This window comes from Diceros bicornis, chromosome 3 (genome assembly GCF_020826845.1).
Source record: "Diceros bicornis minor isolate mBicDic1 chromosome 3, mDicBic1.mat.cur, whole genome shotgun sequence".
Classification (NCBI taxonomy): Eukaryota; Metazoa; Chordata; class Mammalia; order Perissodactyla; family Rhinocerotidae; genus Diceros; species Diceros bicornis.
In genome coordinates this window covers 96,326,309-96,347,325 of record NC_080742.1, presented here as the reverse complement: position 1 = coordinate 96,347,325, position 21,017 = coordinate 96,326,309, and the positions used below count along the sequence as shown (strand labels likewise).

The following is a 21,017-nucleotide window of genomic DNA, read 5'->3' as shown; positions in this document are numbered from 1 at the left end:
TTAAAAGTCGTTTTCCTTCAGAGACTTGCAGAAGCATTATTAATTCAACTAACTTGTGTGTGTCTAGGCCTGTGTTAGGGCCTATTGAAGATGCAACTCAAGTGAGTTGATTTCTTTTCTCTCAATCCTATATTCTACTTTGGAAGGCAAGACAAACCCAGAGGAAAAATGTCTAAATCAAATAAATCATATCAACATTATCTCTTGGCTTGACAAATGAAATATTGCCCACTCAATTATCTTAACAATCCTTATTTCCCAGTTTCCTCTGAAAGTGGTTCTAATTGAGTTCTGAGGTCTCTGGAACTTCCATCATTTAGTGTGTGCATTATCCCTGTTGTTGAAATATGTGATCAACATGACCCATAATGGGGAATTAAACTAGGATTTCTAGGAGAAGACTTGCTGAAGAATTCAGGGCTTGCAGTCTACCATGAAGGATGTGTAGAATGTGTCCATGTGAGTGATTGAACGATGATCATGCTTCTTTTCAGAAACAGGAAAGTTAGGGGTGCAGGTAAGATAGTCAGGGGAAGCATAGAGTCAGGAGCAACAGCATTCAGTGAGGTTTGTGACAAGTTGAGTATCAGATGTCAAGGGAGAGTTCAAAGTAAGAGTCCTGCATTAACTTGAAATATTGGACTGAAGATGATGTGACAGGCCTGGGGTGAACGTGGCAAGATATTAACGTAAATATCTCCCTCAAGTTCAGCTGAGTCCTCAGCAATTGCCAATATCTCTACATTCCAAAGATGTATGCTAGAAGATCTATGTAGGAATTGGCAAAAGAAAGAGCTAGAAACCAGTTATGTGAGGTTTAGTTCTTGAACTAATTCAATAGGTAATGAAGAGGTGAAGAGGAAAGGACTTTGTAAAAGAGGACATTTAGATTATAGAGACAATGACCCTGAGGATGGGCAAATTCTTGAGGTTCATCTGTAGAGTAACCACCTTCCCAGTAAGAAGGTGATCTTTATGTAACAATGTGTTTAAATAAGGGAGGCTCCACAGGGACTCTAATCCACAGTGGGATGGTGCTTCTCCCTAATGGGATGATGGTTCCCTCTCATCTCAAACTAAGTAAGGAGTCCTCTTGGACTTTGAAGCAGCCAGAAGACGTGGGTGGTATATGGTAAGAGTCCTGGGAGGATGTGACCTTTGTACTCCGGGGTTTGGCTTTGCAACCTAGTGCTCCTGTGGGAAATATAATATGAAAGGATGTTGCTATGTGCTGGAGGGAGCGGGGTAAAGATGAGGAGGAAGCAACCATAACTTTCACTGACTGAGGGGCAAAAGTATGTGTTTCCCTTAAATCAAATGTGGGCCACACAGAAGGGAGCCAGCCAGAGCCAGCTTGAAGGGAATTTGCCGAGGAGTCCACCAGGCATCCCATCAGTGGTGTATGGACCAGACCTCTGGAAGTCCAGGTCTTGGGAACTGGACTTGAAGTACCCAGTTGGAGGGGAGATAGCAGCCGTTGGTTGGACTTGTAATTGTAGATTTCCAGGGGAGACTCTGTGAAGAGTCATCAATGGTGCCCCTTGAGGAGAAGAGCTACTAGGTGTGCCTCCAACCCCCCAAGTCAATTACATCCGACTTGTCTTCAGTATTTCTTCCTCTTCTTCTCCAACTCACGAGGAGTCAGAACCAAGGGGAATGATTGGAGAAGGAGGAGGAGAAGGGCAGTGTGGGGAAGCCCTGTCCACACTGCATGTCCTTCTGCTGAAGCAGGCATAAGCTATGGGAAGGAGAAGCTTTATCAGTCAACGAATTTCAGAGTTTGATTATTGAGTTGGATGTTTTAATTACACAAATGTGACTAATAGTGATTGGAGAGGCTTTTTCTTAGAGCAGAACCCATCCAAGATTTTCCTCATGAAGCACTGATGGAGCAGTTTGAAGGGCTAGTAGGAGAAAAGAATAAATATCTTCTTTCCACTCCCCTGTGGAGTCCCTCTTGTTTAATCACATAGTTATATATAGACTACCTTCTTTGCTGTGGAGGAGATGACTCTAGAGAAGAACCCCAGGATTTTGTCAATCCTGATTCCTGTAACTGAGGTGTTGTGTGTTTCAGTGAGTGGCAGGAGCAGGAGTCCAGGGCAAGGCACTTTGCTCATGGGGGTTACTGAGAGAATTTTGAAGTTACCACATTCCTACTAGAGAGGGGTGTTTATGTATAAATCCCAGAGTCCAGAGATTCAAAGAGATGGAATCGGGCTTGTACTATCTGAAGTGGGAGAATTGTCCCTATGAGCCCTGGGCCGTGTTTACTCAAGGTCAGTCAGAGCCCAGCCTCCACCAGCTAAAAATCTGTGCTGAGGGGTCTCCACGTCCTTGTGCTGAGGAGAGGACTGGCGGTGAAGAGCACTGTGGTTCATGGGCAAGATATTTACGTCTGCGTGGGAGACTTTCACAGCAAGCTTACGGTACATCTGTGGCAAAACTTCTGACCATTCTTAGAGATCACAGCTCAGCTTTTTGAGAATGGATTTCATTTTTGGCAGAGTTTCAATCTGGTGAATACGGTGAATGACCAAATGTGAAAGTGTGCTGATGGTTGAAAACAAAAAGAAGCTATAAATTAGAGACTTGTTTTCCACTGTGGCTTTTAACTCTGAGGATCACTCAACCAGAGAAGTTCCAGAGATACTGTGAATAATAAGCCTCCGAAGTCAAAGCAGGCATGTTTGAGACACAGCAATCATTTGCCAAGGAGCTGTGCACATGGTCTACCGACAACCACCAAAAGTTCATTTGCATAGTCATTTGTTGAATATGGATGCAAAAACTACATAATTTCTGGACATTAGAGCCCACACAGAAGTCCTTACTAAACTCATAGAGCAAGACTTGAATGGTAGCCAACACCTGTCCTTACTGAACACTGAAATATCTCTAAGGAGAAAAGCTGTCCTCCAGAATAGAATGGCCTTACACATTATTACTGCCTCACAAGGAGGCACCTGCGCCATTATCCAAACAGAATGTGTGTGTTCATACCTGATGAGTCTGCTAATGGTACTGTAGCATCTGCCACCAATGCAGCCAGATAGGTGCCAAATTAGTCACCTCCATGCTAGTTTACCCCCTTGCTGATCACTAAGGGCACACTGGGGAAGAGGGGGCATATGAGACTGTAAGAGCTGGTCACAAGGGGTGGGGTGTTGGGGGAGGTCTTGGAAAGAACATGACCTCCAGTTGACCCTTAAGTTGGACTCTGGCAATTGGAGGTTTGCCACCCCCTCTACTGTTCTTGGAATCTGCATTCCGCTTACCTTCCCCATTCCCAGAAGCTGCCCCAAGGATCCAGCCTTGAGACAGAAATGTCATGTTGAGACCATCTGGATGGTATACGTGACTGAACCCAGTTAAGGCCTGTATATAAACTTTTGAGATTTGGTGGGAAGGTACGGAAAACTACTCATTTTGCAGCTGACTAAGACAAGTCTCATAAGTTCCTTCGTTTATTAAACCTGCCACCTGCCCATCTGGAGTGGTCTGCCTCTTTCTTTGGTCCCTCCTTGCCCTCCACCTATGGGGGCCAGGAACCTCCTGAGGAGGTTGTGAACCAACATAAGCTTTTAAACCAACACTCTTATCTTTGTTTATAAACAAATATAAAACATAGGATATCTAAGGCAATGGCTCTCAAGTTCTTTCTTCTTGTTAGAAAGCATCTTGATGATCTAAAGTTCTTTCCACACTGGATTGCATTCTCTGGGATTTGGAACCAACAAATTGCCATGTTGCAGAAGGTGGTGATGATGGTAACAAAAACCCTCATCATCCTCATCATCTCCTCCTCCACACAGACCTGCCGTCTCAGCTCTGAATCTGGGTCTCAGGCAATGTCTCAAATGTTCACATCAAGGGACAATTGCTATGCATATCTATGCACAGGACATGAGTGGTTGCCTGGGGATGGGCGTAGGTGGGATGGGGAGGGATTACAAAAGGGCATTAGGAACCTCCTGTGGCTGATGGATATATTCTTCATCTTGGTTGTGGTAATGGTTTCACTGGTGTATACATGTGTAACAATTTATTCAAATATACACTTTAATTATATGCAGTTTACTACATGTCAAAAATGCTTATTCATATCTTTTGTCTATTTTAAACTGGGTTGTCTTTTTTTTTAATTTTTAATGTTTTATTAATTTTTTTTTTGTGAGGAAGATTAGCCCTGAGCTAACATCTTGTGGCCAATCCTCCTCTTTTTGCTGAGGAAGACTGGTTCTGGGCTAACATCCGTGCCCATCTTCCCCAACTTTATAGGGGACGCCGCCACAGCATGGCTTGACAAGTGGTGTGTTGGTGCATGCCTGGGATCTGAACCCTGGGCTGCCAGCAGCAGATCATGCGCAAAACTGCTACCCCACTGGGCCAGCCTCTGGGTTGTCTTTTTATTAATGAATTGTAAGAGGTCTTTATGTATTCTGTTCTTTGTCAGCTCTTTATCAAATATGTATACAAGTTCTTTATCGGGGGTGACATCAGCAACACGGCAGAGTGAGCTGTTACCTTTGTCTCTCCCCCTCTGAATTACAACTAAATAGACATTCATTGACCAACAGAGGATACCCACACAGCACAACAGGATGCCTGAGAGACCCATGCAGCTATACATCTGAAAGTGGATGGACTGGGTCTCTGGGAAGCAGGAAGATAGGTGAACACCTCCCTACCCCTCCCCTGCAGCAGCAAGCCAGGTCACAGATCCTCACACAGTGGCTGGCGCTACTCTAAGAGGAGGTGGGGACAGCCCAGACTGTGGGTGAACACTATTCTGGCCTATGGGAGCACACACTCTGCTGTGGTGGCCCCACCAGTGGGAAAGCACCTGGTGTGACTGTAAGAAGAGGTGGCAGCAGCCGTGTGCTCATGGGTCAATGCTTTCCTATCCAGCAGGAGCAGCCACCATGCTGCCACAGCCCTGCCAGTGGGAATGCACCCTGGGGGGACTGTAAAAGGAGGTGGCAGCAGTCCTCTGCACATGTGCAAATGCTATCCCAGCTTGCAGGAGTGCCCACTGTACCCGCACAACTTCCAGCAGATGGGGTGGGATTAGAAACACAGCTCCTGCTTGCCCCATTAGTAGCAGGTGAAGTCTGTGACCTGATACTACCATAAATGCACCAGCAAAGGATTAGATAATCAAACACCACGAAAAAATACACCAACAGTTCAGAGCAGAAGGAAAATGACAAACCTCTGGAAACCAACCCTGAAGTCACAGAAAATTACAATCTAAATGACAGAGAATTCAAAATACCTGTCATAAAGAAACTCAATGAGTTACAAGAAAACTCAGAAAGACAGTTCAATGAGCTCAGGAATAAAATCAATGAGCAGAAGGAATACTTCACCAAAGAGATAGAAACTATATATATATATATAAAAAAAACCAAACAGGGGCCAGCCTTGTGGCATAGTGGTTGAGCTTGGCGTGTTCCACTTTGGAGGCCTGGATTTGTGGGTTCAGATCCTGGGTGTGGACCTACACCACTCATCAGCCATGCTGTGGCAGTGACTCATATATAAAGTAGAGGAAGATTGCCACAGATGTTAGCTCAGAGCTAATCTTCCTCAAGCAAAAAACAAGGAAAATTGATTGGCAACAGATGTTAGCTAAGGGCTAATCGTCCTCAGCAAAAACAAAAACAAAAACAAAACCCAGAAGTTCTGAATCTGAAGAACACAATTAATGAGATAAAGATCTAGAATCCTTAAAAAATAGAGCTGACATTATGGAGGACAGAAATAGTAATTTAGAGGAGAGAAATATAGAAATGCTTCAGGTGGAGGAGGAGAGAGAACTAAGACAAAAAAAATAAGGGAATTCTTCAAGAAATATCTGACTCAATTAGGAAAAGCAACATAAGGATTAAAGGTATTCCTGAGGGAGAGAGGAGCAGAGAGCTTGTTCAAAGAAATAATAGCTGAGAACTTCCCAAACCTGGGGAAGGAACTGGACTTACAAATACATGAAGCCAATAGAACTCCTAATTACAACAATGAAAAGGCCTTCTCCAAGGCATATAATGGTAAAACTGGCAAAAGTCAATGACAAAGAAAAAATGATAAGGGCAGCAAGGCAAAAGAAAATAATCTAAAAGGAACCCCTATGACGTTTTCAGCAGATTTCTCAGAAGAAACCTTACAGGCTAGGGGAGAAGGGAATGATATATTCAAAATACTGAAAGACAAAAACTTTCAGCCAAGAATACTCTATCCAGCAAAACTATCCTTCGGATATGATGGAGAAATAAAAGCTTTCCCAGATAAACAAAAACTGAGGGAGTTCATCGCCACTAGACTTCCCTTACAAGAAATGATAAAAGAAACCCTCACATTTGAAACAAAAAGGCAAAGGTCTACAAAGCTTTGAGCAAGAAGATAAATAGACAGACAAAATCAGAAAACTGCAGCTGTCTATCAAAACAAGTTAGCAAACACTTAATTATATCATAAAAGATAAAAGGAAGAAAAGCATCAAAAATAACTATAAACACTTCAATTTAGTTACAAACTAACAAGACAAAACAGAATAATTTGTGACAACAATAACTCAGAAGGAGAAGAAGAAAGGGATGGAACCTGCTTAGGCTAATGGAGATAAGAGGCTATCATAAAATGGACTATCTCATCTATAGGATCTTTTATACAAACCTCATGGTAACCACTAAACAAAAAATCAGAGCAGAGCCACAATTCATAAACAAAGAGAAAACTGAGAAAACCACCAAACTGAAATGGCAGTCAGAAATACAAGGGAAGAGAAACAATGGAAATATAGAACAACAGGAAAACAGGAGAGAAAATGTCAGTATTAAGCCCTCATATATCAATTACCACTCTAAATGTAAATGGATTGAATTCTCCAATCAAAAAGCACAGATCAGCTGGGTGGATTAAAAAAACAAGACCCAATAGTATGCTGCCTCCAGGAAACACATCTCAGCTCTAAAGACAAACATAGGCTCAGAGTGAAGGGATGAAAGATGATACTCCAAGCAAATGACAAACAAAAGAAAGCAGGTGTTGCCATACTTATATCAGACAAAGCAGACATCAAGATAAAAAAGACAATGAGAGACAAAGTGGGGCAGTATATAATGATAAAAGGGACATTCCACCAAGAGGACATAAACTTATGAATATATTATGCACCTTACACAGGAGCACCAAAGTATACAAAGCAACTATTAACAGACCTAAATTAGAGAAATTAACAGCAACGCAATAATAGTAGGGGAACTTAACACCCCATTTACATCAATGGATATATCATCCAGACAGAAAATCAACAAAGAAATAGTGGATTTAAATGAAACACTAGATCAGATGGACTTAACAGATATATATGTAGAACATTCCATCCAAAAACAGCAGAATACATATTTTTCTCAAATGCCCATGCAACATTCTCAAAGATAGACCATATATTGGGAAACAAGGCAAGCCTCTATAAATTTAAGAAGATTGAAATCATATCAAGCATCTTTTCTGACCACAATGCTATGAAACTAGAAATAAACAACAAGAACAAAGCTGGGAAAGTCACAAATACGTGGAGACTAAACAACATACTGCTGAACAACTACGGGATCAAAGAAGAAATCAAAGGAGAAATCAAAAACGTACCTGGAGACAAATGAAAATGAAAATACAACATACCAACTCTTATGGGATGCAGCAAAAGCGGTTCTAAGAGGGAAATTCATAGCAATATAGCCCTACCTCAACAAACAAGAAAAATCTCAAATAAGTAATCTTAAACTACACCTAACAGAACCAGAAAAAGAAAAACAAACAAAGCCCAAAATCAGCAGAAGGAGGGAAATAATAAAAATTAAAGCAGAAATAAGTGAAATAGAGACTAAAAAACCAGTAGAAAGGACCAATGAAACTAAGAGATGGTTCTTTGAGAAAATAAACAAAATTGACAAACCCTTAGCCAGACTCACTAGGAAAAAAAGAGAGTAGGCTCAAATAAATAAAATTAGAAACGAAAGAGGAGAAATTACAACAGATACCACAGAAATACAAAGGAGTATAAGAGAATACTATGAAAAATTATGTGGCAACAAATTGGACAATCTAGAAGAAATGGATAAATTCTTATACAACCTCCCAAAATGGAACCAAGAAGAAATAGAGAATCTGATTAGAGCAATCTCAAGTAAAGAGATTGAAACAGTAATCAAAAACCTCTCAAAAAATAAAAGTCCAGGACCAGATGGCTTCTCTGGAGAATTCTACCAAACATTCAAAGGAGAGTTAGTACCTATCCTTCTCAAACTATCCCCCCAAAACTGAAGAAGATGGAACACTTTCTAACACATTTTAGAAGGCCAACATCACCCTGATCCCAAAGCCAGACAAGGACAACACAAAGAAGGAAAATTACAGGCCAATATCACTGATAAACATAGATGCAAAAATCCTTAACAAAATATTGGCAAACCAAATACAGCAACACATTAAAAGGATCGTACACCATGATCAGGTTAGATTTATCCCAGGGATGCAGGGATGGTTTAACATCTGCAAATCAATGTGATACACCACATTAACAAAATGAGGAATAAAAACCACATGATCATCTCAACAGATGCAGAGAAAGCATTTGACAAGTTCCAACATCCATTTAGGATAAAAACTCTCAATAAAATGGGTTTAGAAGGAAAGTACCACAACATAATACAGGCCATATATGACAAACCCACAGCCAACATCATACTTAATAGTGAAAAAATAGAAGCCATCCCTCTGAGAACAGGAAGAAGACAAGGATGCTCAATCTCACCACTCCTATTCAACATGGTACTGGAGGTTTTGGCCACAGCAATTAGGCAAGAAAAGAAACAAAAGGTATCCAAGTTGGAAAGGAAGAAGTGAAACTCTCGCTGTCTGTGGATGACAAAATTCTGTATATAGAAAACCCTAAAGAATCCATCAGGAAACTATGAGAAATAATCAACAACTAAAGCAAAGTTGCAGGGTACAAAATCAACTTACAAAATCAGTTGCATTTCTATATGCTAATAACGAACTAGCAGAAAGAGAAGTCAAGAATACAATTCCGTTTACAATCACAACAAAAAGAATAAAATATTTAGAAATAAATTTAACCAGAGAGGTGAAAGACCTATATACTGAAAACTATAAGACACCATTGAAAGAAATTGAAGAAGATATAAAGAAATGGAAAGATATTCCATGCTCATGGACTGGAAGAATTAACATAATTAAAATGTCCATATTATCAAAAGCAATCTACAGATTCAATGCAATCCCAATGAGAATCCCAATGACATTCTTCATGGAAACAGAACAAAGAATCCTAAAATTCATATGGGGCAACAAAAGACCCCGAATAGCCACAGCAATCCTGAGGAAAAAAAACAAAGCTGGAGGCATCACAATCCCTGACTTCAAAATATACTACAAAGCTATAGTAATCAAAACAGCATGGTACTGGCACAAAACCAGACACACAGATCAATGGAACAGAATTGAAAGCCCAGAAATAAAACCACACATCTATGGACAGCTAATCTTCGACAAAGGCGCCAAGAATATACAATGGAGAAAGGAAAGTCTATTCAGTAAATGCTGTTGGGAAAACTGTGCAGCCACATGCAAAAGAATGAAAATAGACCATTATCTCACACCAGACACAAAAATTAACTCAAAATGGATTAAAGACTTGAATGTAAGACCTGAAACCATAAAACTCCTAGAAGAAAATATAAGCAGTTCACTCTTTGACATCAGTCTTATCAGCATCTTTTCGAATACCATGTCCACTCAGGCAAGGGACACAAAAGAACAAATAAACAAATGGGACTACATCAGACTAAAATGCTTCTGCAAGGCAAAGGAAACCAGGAACAAAACAAAAAGACAATCAACCAACTGGGAGAAAATATTTGCAAATCATAAATCCAACAAGGGGTTAATTTCCAAAATATATAAAGAACTCATACAACTCAATAACAAAAAACAAACAAACAACCCCACCAAAAAATGGGCAGAGGATATAAACAGACATTTTTCCAAGGAAGATATACGGATGGCCAACAGGCACATGAAAAGATGTTCAACATCACTAATCACCAGGGAACTGCAAATCAAAACTATAATGAGATATCACCTTACTCCTGTTAGACTGGCTATAATTGCCAAGAAAAAAAATAACAAATGTTGGTGAGGATGTGGAGAAAAGGGAACCCTCATACACTGCTAGTGGGAATGCAAACTGGTGCAGTCACTATAGAGAACAGTGTGGAGATTCCTCAAAAAATTAAAAATAGAAATACCATACTACCTAGCTATACCACTACTGGGTATCTATCCAAAGTACTTGAATTAACAATTCAAAGAGACTCATTCACCCCTTTGTTCATGGCAGCATTATTCACAATAGTCAAGACGTGGAAGCAACCCAAGTGCCCATCAACTGATGAACGGATAAAGAAGATGCTGTATATATATACAATGGAAGACTATTCAGCCATAAAAAATACAAAATCGGGCCTGGCCTGGTGGCGTAGTGGTTAAATTCACGTGCTCCTCTTGAGTGTCCTGGGGTTGGCAGGTTCAGATCCCAGGCATGGATCTATGCACTGTTCATCAAGCCATGCTGTGGCGACATCCCATATAAGAAAATAGAGGGAGACTGGCACAGATGTTAGCTCAGGGCCACTCTTCCTCAAGCAAAAAGAGGAAGATTGGCAACAGATGTTAGCTCAGGGTTGATCTTCCTCACCAAAAAAAAAAAAAAAAGACAAATCTTCCCATTTGCAACAATATGGATGGACCTGAGGCTATGATTTTAAGCAAAATAAGCCTGACAGAAAGAGAAACACTGCATGATTTCACTCATATGTGGAAGATAAATAAACACATGGATAAGGAGAACAGATTAGTGGTTACCAGAGGGGAAGATGGTTGAGGGGGTGGGCAGAAGGGGTAAAGGGGCACATATGCACGGTGATGAATGAAAATTAGACTATGGGTGGTGAGAACGATGCAGTCTATACAGAAACTTATAAATAATAATGTACACCTGAAATTACACAGTTATAAACTATCAAAAAAAAAAAGGTAAAAATAAACACATTTCAGACAACAAAGACTGAGAGTTCTTGCCACCAGCACAACCTCATTAAAAGAATTTCTAAAGAATGTACTTGAAGCAAGAGGAAAGTAATCCCAGAGAGTAAATCAGATGTGAAAAAAAAAGACTAAGTTTAAACAGCATAAGCGGTACAAAATAGTAGTAATAACTTCTAGGGTTTAAAAACAAAGAAGAAGAAAATGAAAATACACAACAACAATAATATATAGATTGAGGTGAGTGGTGGGAATGGAACTGAAATGTCCTAGAGGGATTTGTTGTATTAGAGGAAGATAAAAATATAGATTACCTTTAGACTTTGATAAGTTAAGAATATGTGTTGTAATTACTGAGTGGCCACTAAAAAATTGAAAAAAGTGTATACAATTTCCAAACTAGTAGAGAAAAAAATATAATGTGAAAAAATACACAAATAATCCAAATTAAACCACAAAGAAGCATGAAAAACAAACTACGGAACAGATTGGACAAGTAGAAAGCAAAAAATAAAATTTTATATACACATCTAAAAAGATCAGAAATTATAATTATGATAAATGCACCAAAGTTTTCAGTTTAAAAAAATAAACATTTTTTGGAGTGGATTGCAAAAGAAATCCAAATCTAAAACATAAAACTAGAGAAAGGTTGAAAGCAGAAGTATAGGCAAATACAGCAACCAAATTCCAAACAAACAAGAGCAAAATATCAAATGAAATCGACTTTTCATTCAATATTTATTGAGAGCCTATTATCTACAGGCACTATTCTCAGCAATTGGATATATCAGCAAATAATAGCAGGTAAAGATCCTTATGTTTCTGGATTTTCCAGTGTTTCTTGAAGAGAGAGAAAATAGGCAAAAAACAAATAAATTTATAAATTATAAAATATATGAGAAGATGATGTTCATTTACATAAGAAAAGAATTGTAGAGTAAGGTAAAGAGGATCAAGAGTGAGAAGGCAGGTTACACACCAACAGTGTGGTCAGGGCATAGCTACACAGTCCTATCCGTCAAGGTAAAAAGCAGCTTTCTGTTTATGCGTAAATAAAGAGGCATCACGTTTATTAAGGGAGTTATTGAGTCACAAGAGAAAATAGACAAGTCTAGATTTATGATGACAGATTCTAACACACATCTCTTAGTCATTGCTAGAACAGGCAGATAAAAAATCAAAAAGTACAGAGAACATTTAAGCAACATGATTAATAAGCTTGATCTAATGAATCATATAGTCTATTTCATAAAATTTCAGAGTCAGTTGTTTTCAAGGACACAGGGAACATTTATTAATATTGGTCTTATGTTTGTCCATAAAGAAATGCTCTAAAATTTCATAGGATTGAAATACCATAGACCATATTTCCTAACCATAATGTAACTAAAAGATAAATAAATAAAATGCCACGTGTTTGGCAATTTGAGGACATAGTTTTAAATAACTCATGGATCAAATAAGATATCATAGAAATTGATAAATATTTAGCACTAAAGCATAATGAAAATACCATATTTCAAAGCTTATGAGATGCAGCTAAAGCAGTTTTACAGATTAAATTTTAGCTTTAAGGGTACATATTAGAAATGAAGAAAGGAATGCAAAATAATCAGCAAAATATATGTCTTAAGCAATAAGAAACTAATAAAAATACGAGCAAGCAAAAATTGGGAGAAAATGTTTGCAAATCATATATCTGATAAAGAATTTGTATACATATTTGAAAAAGAGCTGACAAAGAACAGACTATATAAAGAACACTTACAATTCATTAGTAACAAGACGAATAATACAATTTAAAATAGACAAAAGATATGAATAAGCAGTATTGATGTATAATAAACTGCATATAATTAGAGTGTATATTTGAATAAATTGTTACACATGTATACACCAGTGAAACCATTGCCACAACCAAAATGAAGAATATATCCATCAGCCACAAAAGCTTCCTCATGCCCTTTTGTAATCCCTCCCCATCCCACCTACGCTCATCCCCAGGCAACCACTCATGTCCTGTGCACAGATACGCATAGCAATTGCCCCTTGATGTGAACATTTGAGACATTGCCTGAGACCCAGATTCAGAGCTGAGACGGCAGGTCTGTGTGGAGGAGGAGATGATGAGGATGATGAGGGTTTTTGTTACCATCATCACCACCTTCTGCAACATGGCAATTTGTTGGTTCCAAATCCCAGAGAATGCAATCCAGTGTGGAAAGAACTTTAGATCATCAAGATGCTTTCTAACAAGAAGAAAGAACTTGAGAGCCATTGCCTTAGATATTTCTATTTTTTATATTTGTTTATAAACATAGATAAGACTGCTGTCTTAAAAGCATATGTTGGTTCGCAACCTCCTCAGGAGCTTCCTGGCCCTCATAGGTGGAGGGCAAGGAGGGACCCAAGAAAGAGGCAGACCACTCCAGATGGGCAGGTGGCAGGTTCAGTAAGCAAAGGAACTTATGAGACGTGTCTTAGGTGGCTGCTAGATGAGTAATTTTCCACACCTGCCCGCCAATCTTAAAAGTTTATATAGAGGCCTTAACTGGGTTCAGTCACGTATACCACCCAGATGGTCTCAGCTCCACATTTCTATCTCAAGGCTGGATCCTAGGGGCAGCTTCCGGGAATGGGGAAGGCAATCAGAATGCAGATTCCAAGAACAGTGGACGGGGTGGCAAACCTCCAATTGCCGGGGTCCAACTTGAGGGTCAACTGGAGGTCATGTTCTTTCCAAGACCTCCCCCAACACTCCACCCCTTGTGACCAGCTCTTACAGTCTCGTATGTCCCCTCTTCCCCAGTGTGCCCTGAGTGGTCAGCAAGAGGCTTCACTAGCATGGATGTGACTCATTTGGTAGCCATCTGGCTGCATCGGAGGCAGACGCTACAGTAACAATACAGGCATGTGCAAGAGAAAACACAGGTTGAGACAATAATTCCCCAAACCACTGACAACTTTTTCTACCAAGAGCCCCACGATCTGAACCATTGATTTACTAAGTCCCCTAGGCTGGGGGTTGGATCAGAGCATGCACTTGTGTCCTCATGTGATTTAATAAAGACGACACATTAGCAGACTCATCAGGTATGAACGCACAACATTCTGTTTGGATAATGGCGCAGGTGCCTCCTTGCGAGGCAGTAATAATGTTTAAGGCCATTCTATTCTGGAGGGACAGCTTTTCTCATTAGAGGCATTTCAGTGTTCAGTAAGGACAGGTGTTGTGTTGTTGGCTACCATTCAAGGCTTGCTCTATGAATTTAGGAGAGGCTTCTGTGTGGGCAATAATGTCCAGAAATTATGCAACTTTTACATCCATATTCAACAAATGACTATTCAAATGAACTTTTGGTCATTGCCCATGGACCATGGACACAGCTCTTTGGCAAACGATTGCTGCGTCTCAAACACGCCTCCTTTGACCTCGGAGGCTTATTACTCACAGTATATCTGGAACTCCTCTGGTAGAGTCGTCTTCAGAGTTAAAAGCCACAGTGGAAAACAAGTTTCTAATTTACAGCTTCTTTTTGTTTTCAACCATAAGCATGCCTTCAAGTTTGGTCATTCACCATATTCACCACATTGAGACTCTGTAAAAATGAAATCCATTCTCAAAAAGTGAAGTTGTGATCTCTAAGAATGGTCAGAAGTTTTGCCACAGATGTACCGTAAGCTTGCCGTGAAAGTCTCCCACGCAGATGTAAAGATCCTGCCCATGAACCACAGTGCTCTTCATTGCCTGTCCTCTCCTCGGCACAAGGACGTGGAGACCTCTGCACACGGATTTTTAGCTGGTCGAGGCTGGGCTCTGACTGACCTTGAGGAAACACGGCCCAGGGCTCATAGGGACAATTCTCCCACTTCAGATAGTACAGACCTGACTCCATCTCATTGAATCTCTGGACTCTGGGATTTATACACAAACACCCGTCCCTAGTAGGAATGTGGTAACTTCAAAATTCTCTCAGTAACCCCCATGAGCAAAATGCCTTGCCCTGGACTCCTGCTCCTGCCACTCACTGAAACACACAACACCTCAGTTACAGGAATCAGGATTAGCAGGATCCTGGGGTTCTTCTCTAGAGTCATCTCCTCCACAGCAAAATTTATGTATAACTATGTGATTAAACAAGAGGGACTCCACAGGGGCATGAAAAGAAGACATTTATTCTTTTCTTTTACTGGCCCTTCAAATGGGTTCTCTTAGTGCCTCATGAGGAAAATCTTGGATAGGTTCTGCCCTAAGCAAAAAACCTCTCCAATCACTGTTGGTCACATTTGTGTAATTAAAACAGCCAACCCAAGAATCAAACTCTGAGTTTCATTGAAGGGTAAAGCTTCTCCTTTCCATAGCTTGTGCCTGCTTCAGCAGAAGGACCTGCAGTGTGGACAGGGTTTCCCCACACTGCCCTTCTCCTCCTAGAATATCACTTTGGAATGTGGAGATATTGGCAATTGCTGAGGACTCAGCTGAACTTGAGGAAGATATTTACGTTAATATCTTGCCACATTCACCCCAGGCCTGTCACATCATCTTCAGTCCAACATTTCAAGTTAATGCAGGACTCTTACTTTGAACTCTCCCTTGACATCTGATACTCAACTTGTCACAAACCTCACTGAATGCTGTTGCTCCTGACTCTATGCTTCCCCTGACTATCTTACCTGCAGCCCTAACTTTCCTGTTTCTGAAAAGAAGCATGATCATCGTTCAATCATCCACATGGACACATTCTACACATCCTTCACAGTAGACTGCAAGCCTGAATTCTTCCCCAAGTCTTCTAGAAATCCTAGTTTAATTCCCCATTAGGGGTCATGGTGGTCACATATTTCAACAAGGATAATGCACACACTAAATGAGGGAACTTCCAGAGACCTCAGAACTCAATTAGAACCACTTTCAGAGGAAACTGGGAAATAAGGATTGTTAAGATAATTGAGTGGGCAATATTTCGTTTGTCAAGCAAAGAGATAAAGTCTATATGATTTATTTGATTTAGTCATTTTTCCTCTGGGTATGTCTTACCTTCTAAAGTAGAATATGAGTTCAGGAGAAAAGAAATCAACTCACTTAAGTTGCATCTTCAATAGGTCCTAACACAGGCCTAGACACACACAAGTTAGTTGAATTAATAATGCTTCTGCAAGTCTCTGAAGGAAAACGTCTTTTAAATGGTTCTTAAATGAAAGAAGTCAGGACAATCATGAATACTTTGCTCTCTGGAGATAATACTGCACTGATGAGTCACTCATCAGGAACTACCTTTAAACACAAGAACTGCATTATGGCAAACAGCAGTTTGGTGAGCCATGTTATTTCATATATATATTATGAACATGTTTTCTAACAGCAGCTATTTCCTTCCATGTTGTCTTTACTCCATTCATAATTTTTGTAATGAACTTAGAAACAGCAGGTATTTGGGATCTTATTTTCTTCAGACCTGCTCTTGAATCCCTGTCTCTCTAAAATCCACTGATGCAGTCAATACTCTCAGTCATGTTCACAGACCAAATAAAGGATGACTATAAAAATTCCAACAATTGGAGTTGGGGTTATCTGCAATAATTAGAAATGTCATAATGTCATCCCTCTAACTTTGAAGTTCCGCAATTATTTTAGCATTAGAAATGACATAAAGTCATCCTCTAGCTGTGAAGTTTCTCAATTATTTTAGCAAGACATCTTTCATCTGCTCACTGCCAATGTCACAGTTTGTGTGGGTAAACTTGTCCCAGAGATCTCAGCTGTCAGGAGAGATTTTTCTGGTGGCAGAAAACACTAGAGGGAATTAAAAAAAATAATAAAGATCAGGGAATGCTCTGAGAGAGAGAAAGAAATGGATATCATAAAATCGATCAATCCAGAGTCTAGCAGGAGAGCTGGCCCGCTCTAATTTGGGACTTGAGGAAGGTCTAGTGAATGGGCTTCCTACAAGCTGTGGACATGGGGTTCAGGAACAAGGAAGCGTGCTAGTAACAGTGAGGAGATCACATCCTAAGCCTAAGTGGGTGATGAAAACTGGACCCAGAAGGAGAGTGGGGTGGAGAGGCCACCAGGGGAGGAGCTGGGACCTTGGGCTTAGGGTTGCAGCTAGTTAGAGCCGACCCTGCAGGGAGGGAGGCAGGAGAACAAACACCCTGACCTTGCTTATCTACCCCCAAGAGTCGCCCTGCCTGGACTTCCCATTGGCAAAAGCCAAGCAGGAGACAGAGAGCAAGAGATCCCACTGATGTGGTCCATAGAGATCAGCCTCCTGGGCAAAGAGCTAGGGCGAAGAAGGGTGAAGTGTGGGTCTGCAGAGGCAAATGGAAAGTATTTTGCACAGACAAGATTTTTAAGTTATAGTCAGGGACATTTTAAGTTAGGATGGTACCTGAAAAAGGAAAGAGAGAAAAACAACAAGAGAATTTGTCAACTTCCAGATCTCTATGAACCACAGAACAGTCTTGCCAGAGAAGCCTGATGCTTCAGTAACACAGTCACAGAAGTGGACTTAAATAACACACATAACCAGTGGTGCTAACACTTCATGTATGCAGGATTTCTTATTTGAATTTCTCTAAATTCAGTCCTCGAACTCTATGAGATAGATTATTGCCTGATTATGCCAATTGTGTAACTTTGTAAATTTGTTTGCATTGTGAGGTGGGACAGATGGGAGCAGGGAGTGGTAGGGAATGAGCTGGCAAGATGTTTAATTCTGGTTAGCTATTGCTGCATAAGGAACCATCCCACAACTTAGTGGCTTAAAACAACAAAAATCATTTATTCTTCTCATGAATCTGCAATTTGGGCAGGACTCAATGGGGATGGCTCATCTTTGCTCTTTGCAACTTCCTCAGAGGTGGTTCAATCGGCAGCTAGAGAACTCACTTCTGTGTTGCCTCACTTTCATGGCTGGCAGATGACAGATCAGCCAGGGGAGTGGGCCAGTGACTTCAAATCCGCTGCATGTGGGCCTCTCAATGAACAACTTGGGCTTCCTCACAATGCGGTGGCCAAGTCCCAAGGGCAAGCACCCCAAGAGAGGAAGGAGGCAATCTCCCTAATGAATCTTAGAATCACATGGTGTTTCCTCAACTATCCACTAGTTGTCAAAGCAGTCACAAAGTCCATCCAATTTCAAGGTAAGAGACACAGATTCCTTAACTCAATGGAAGGAGTAACAAGGTCAGATTGTAAAAAGAATAAGTAGGATAGAAGTTACTATTGTAGCCATCTTTGGGAATTATAATCCTCTACATTAACAATCATAGTAAATTAAGAAAAAAAAAAATGAAATTTACATTACTTCCAAAACACATACTATATTTTTGAAAGCATTTTTGTAATTCCACTTAAAACATCTTGGAATATACTACTCTCAGCTTTTTTACTTATATTTTTTTATGTGTTCATCATATTCATCTTTAGTAATTTAATTTTTTCATTTTTTTCTTGCTGTGGTTCATCAGCATATTCCTGTTCTAATAGTTTAATTTCATTATTTCATTGATCAGTGTAGATTTTCTTCAGGACCTCTGTAACTTCATAATTCCATCAAAAGTTTGGCTGAAGATATTCATCTCAGCCTCCTTCCCCACATTTCTTAGTTTTTCATCATATTTCATCTTCAGTAATTTAATTTTTTCCTCTTTTTCCTGCATGGTCTTCCTGCACGCCTGAGCACACTCCTCTTCCACTCTTTGAATTTCCTTTTCTAATTGATCAGCGTAGATTTTCTTCAGGACCTCTGCCCGTCATTTCACCCTTTCTTCTGTGTCCTTGTAGATGGCATCTGAAAAGTGAGCCCTTCCGTTGTTCTGCACCATTTTCTCCACCAGCTCCACCAGCTCCTGCACTTGAGCTTCCTTCTCAGCTTCGTCTGCTCTGTTGTTGAAGGCGCAGTAGTGGTTCCCACACTCCTGGACGATGTTTCTTAGCTTCACATCCGCCTCTGCTATAAAGTCACTTAGGCTCCATTGTGTATATATACCACAGTGGAATACTACTCAGCCATAAGAAACGATGAAATCCAGCCATTTGTGACAACATGGATGGACACTGAGGGTATAATGCAAAGTGAAATAAGTCAGAGGGAGAAGGCCAAATACCGTATGATTTCCTTCATTAAGTAGCAGATAATAACAACAATAAACAAACACATAGAGACAGAGATTGCATGGTGGTTGCCGGGGGGAGGGGGGGCAGGTGAAGGGGATGGTTCGGTACATGTGTGTGGTGATGGGTTGTAGTTGGTGTTTTGGTGGTGAACATGATGTAATCTGTGCAGAAGTGGAGGTGTAGTGATGTACACCTTAAATTTTTACAATGTTGTAAACCAATGTTACTGCAATAAACAAAAAAATTAAAAAAAAAAAGTCACTTAGGCTCTGATCCTCCAAATCATCTTTGCGAGTGAACAAGATGATCATGTGCTTCATGGCTTCCTTCCCAAAGACAGCCTTGATCAATGCAATGGTTTTCTGCTCTTTCTCTGTGTAGCAGCCCAGCTGCAGAACCATGACGATGGCGTGAGGCCCGGGGCAGGAGGAGAGGACACACTTGCTGATTTCCCTACAGGTGGTCTCCAGGCTGTTCTTGGTGTCAAAGAGCCCTGGGGTGTCAACAACAAGAAGGTCCCTCCCCTTCTATTCTGGGATGCTTTTTGACAGGTCTGGGTAACAGCGTGGGCAGAAATTTTAGAAACAAATACTTTTTCCCCAAGAATGGTGTTTGCTGTTGCATTTTTCCCACTTCCAGTTTTCCCTACCAGAAGAATCCTCAGAGCATTGTCTTGAGAGTCAGCCATGTTCATATCAAGAGGCTCTGGGGCTTAGGTACTCACAAGACCTTAAGGTTGGGAAGGCTGAGAAGAAGAGAAAAAAGGGTCAATTTGGGTGCATGGGAACCATTCCCTGCTCTCTTTTCTTTCTTTTCCTCCCTGAAAATTGGTAAGAGTCTATTATCGATATTGATCCCAGTAGAGACAGAAAGATGAAACAGTTCAATTACCTTGGAAGAAATAATAGAGAAAGTAGTTAAAGAGTTTCCCCACAAAAGAGTACCAGGTCCAGACAGTTTCACAGGGGAACTCACTTAAAGCTTTCAAGATCTGATAATCTCAATGCTACATAAACTATTCCTGATCATATAAAAAAGAAGGAAAATTTTCAATTCTTTTTCAGAAGCAAGTATAATATTGATCCCAAAGGACAACAAAGATTTCACCAATAAATAAAGCTAGTGACATGTTTCATTTTTGAATACTGATACAAAAATTCTAAATATATTATTAGACACTAAAAAGCAATACATCATGATTAAGTGTAATTTATTTCAAAGATAGTAGGGTGGTTCAGCATGAGAAAATTGATTGTTACAACACATCCCATTAATAGCTTAAGAAGAAAAATTCTTAGATGCAGAAAAGACATTTGACCAAATTCAACATTGATTCATGTTTAAAGAATTTCATAAAATTGGAATTAATAGATATTTCTTTAATATGATTTTATACTAATATAAATTTAAAAAATTTTGCCATCACCTTTCTTTCCCCTGTAGCTAAAAAGTTAATTATAAAGTTCATTTGGTTGAAGCAAAAAGAACATTAGCTTGGACAATCAAGAAAAAGATGAATGAAGGAAGACTAGCTCTACCAGAGAGTAAAACATTACAGTTTCTATAATTAAAGCAGTAGGATGTTGGTGCATGAAAAGAGAGACACAACAGGGAAACAAAAACAGAAAGTACAGAAATAGACCAAATTGATCATATTTGGAATATGATCAATGATGATCATATGATATAAATCATACAAATATTCATTTATATTCAATTCAATTATATTATGTTACATTTATATTCAATAAGGCACCATATCACATCA

General features: G+C 39.9%; 1 pseudogene; it reads right to left on the bottom strand.

Annotated features, from left to right (window-relative positions):
• Positions 1–18,222: 18,222 nt before the first annotated feature.
• Positions 18,223–19,937, bottom strand: LOC131398998 (GTPase IMAP family member 7-like; annotated as a pseudogene).
• Between the last annotated feature and the right edge of the window lie 1,080 nt (positions 19,938–21,017).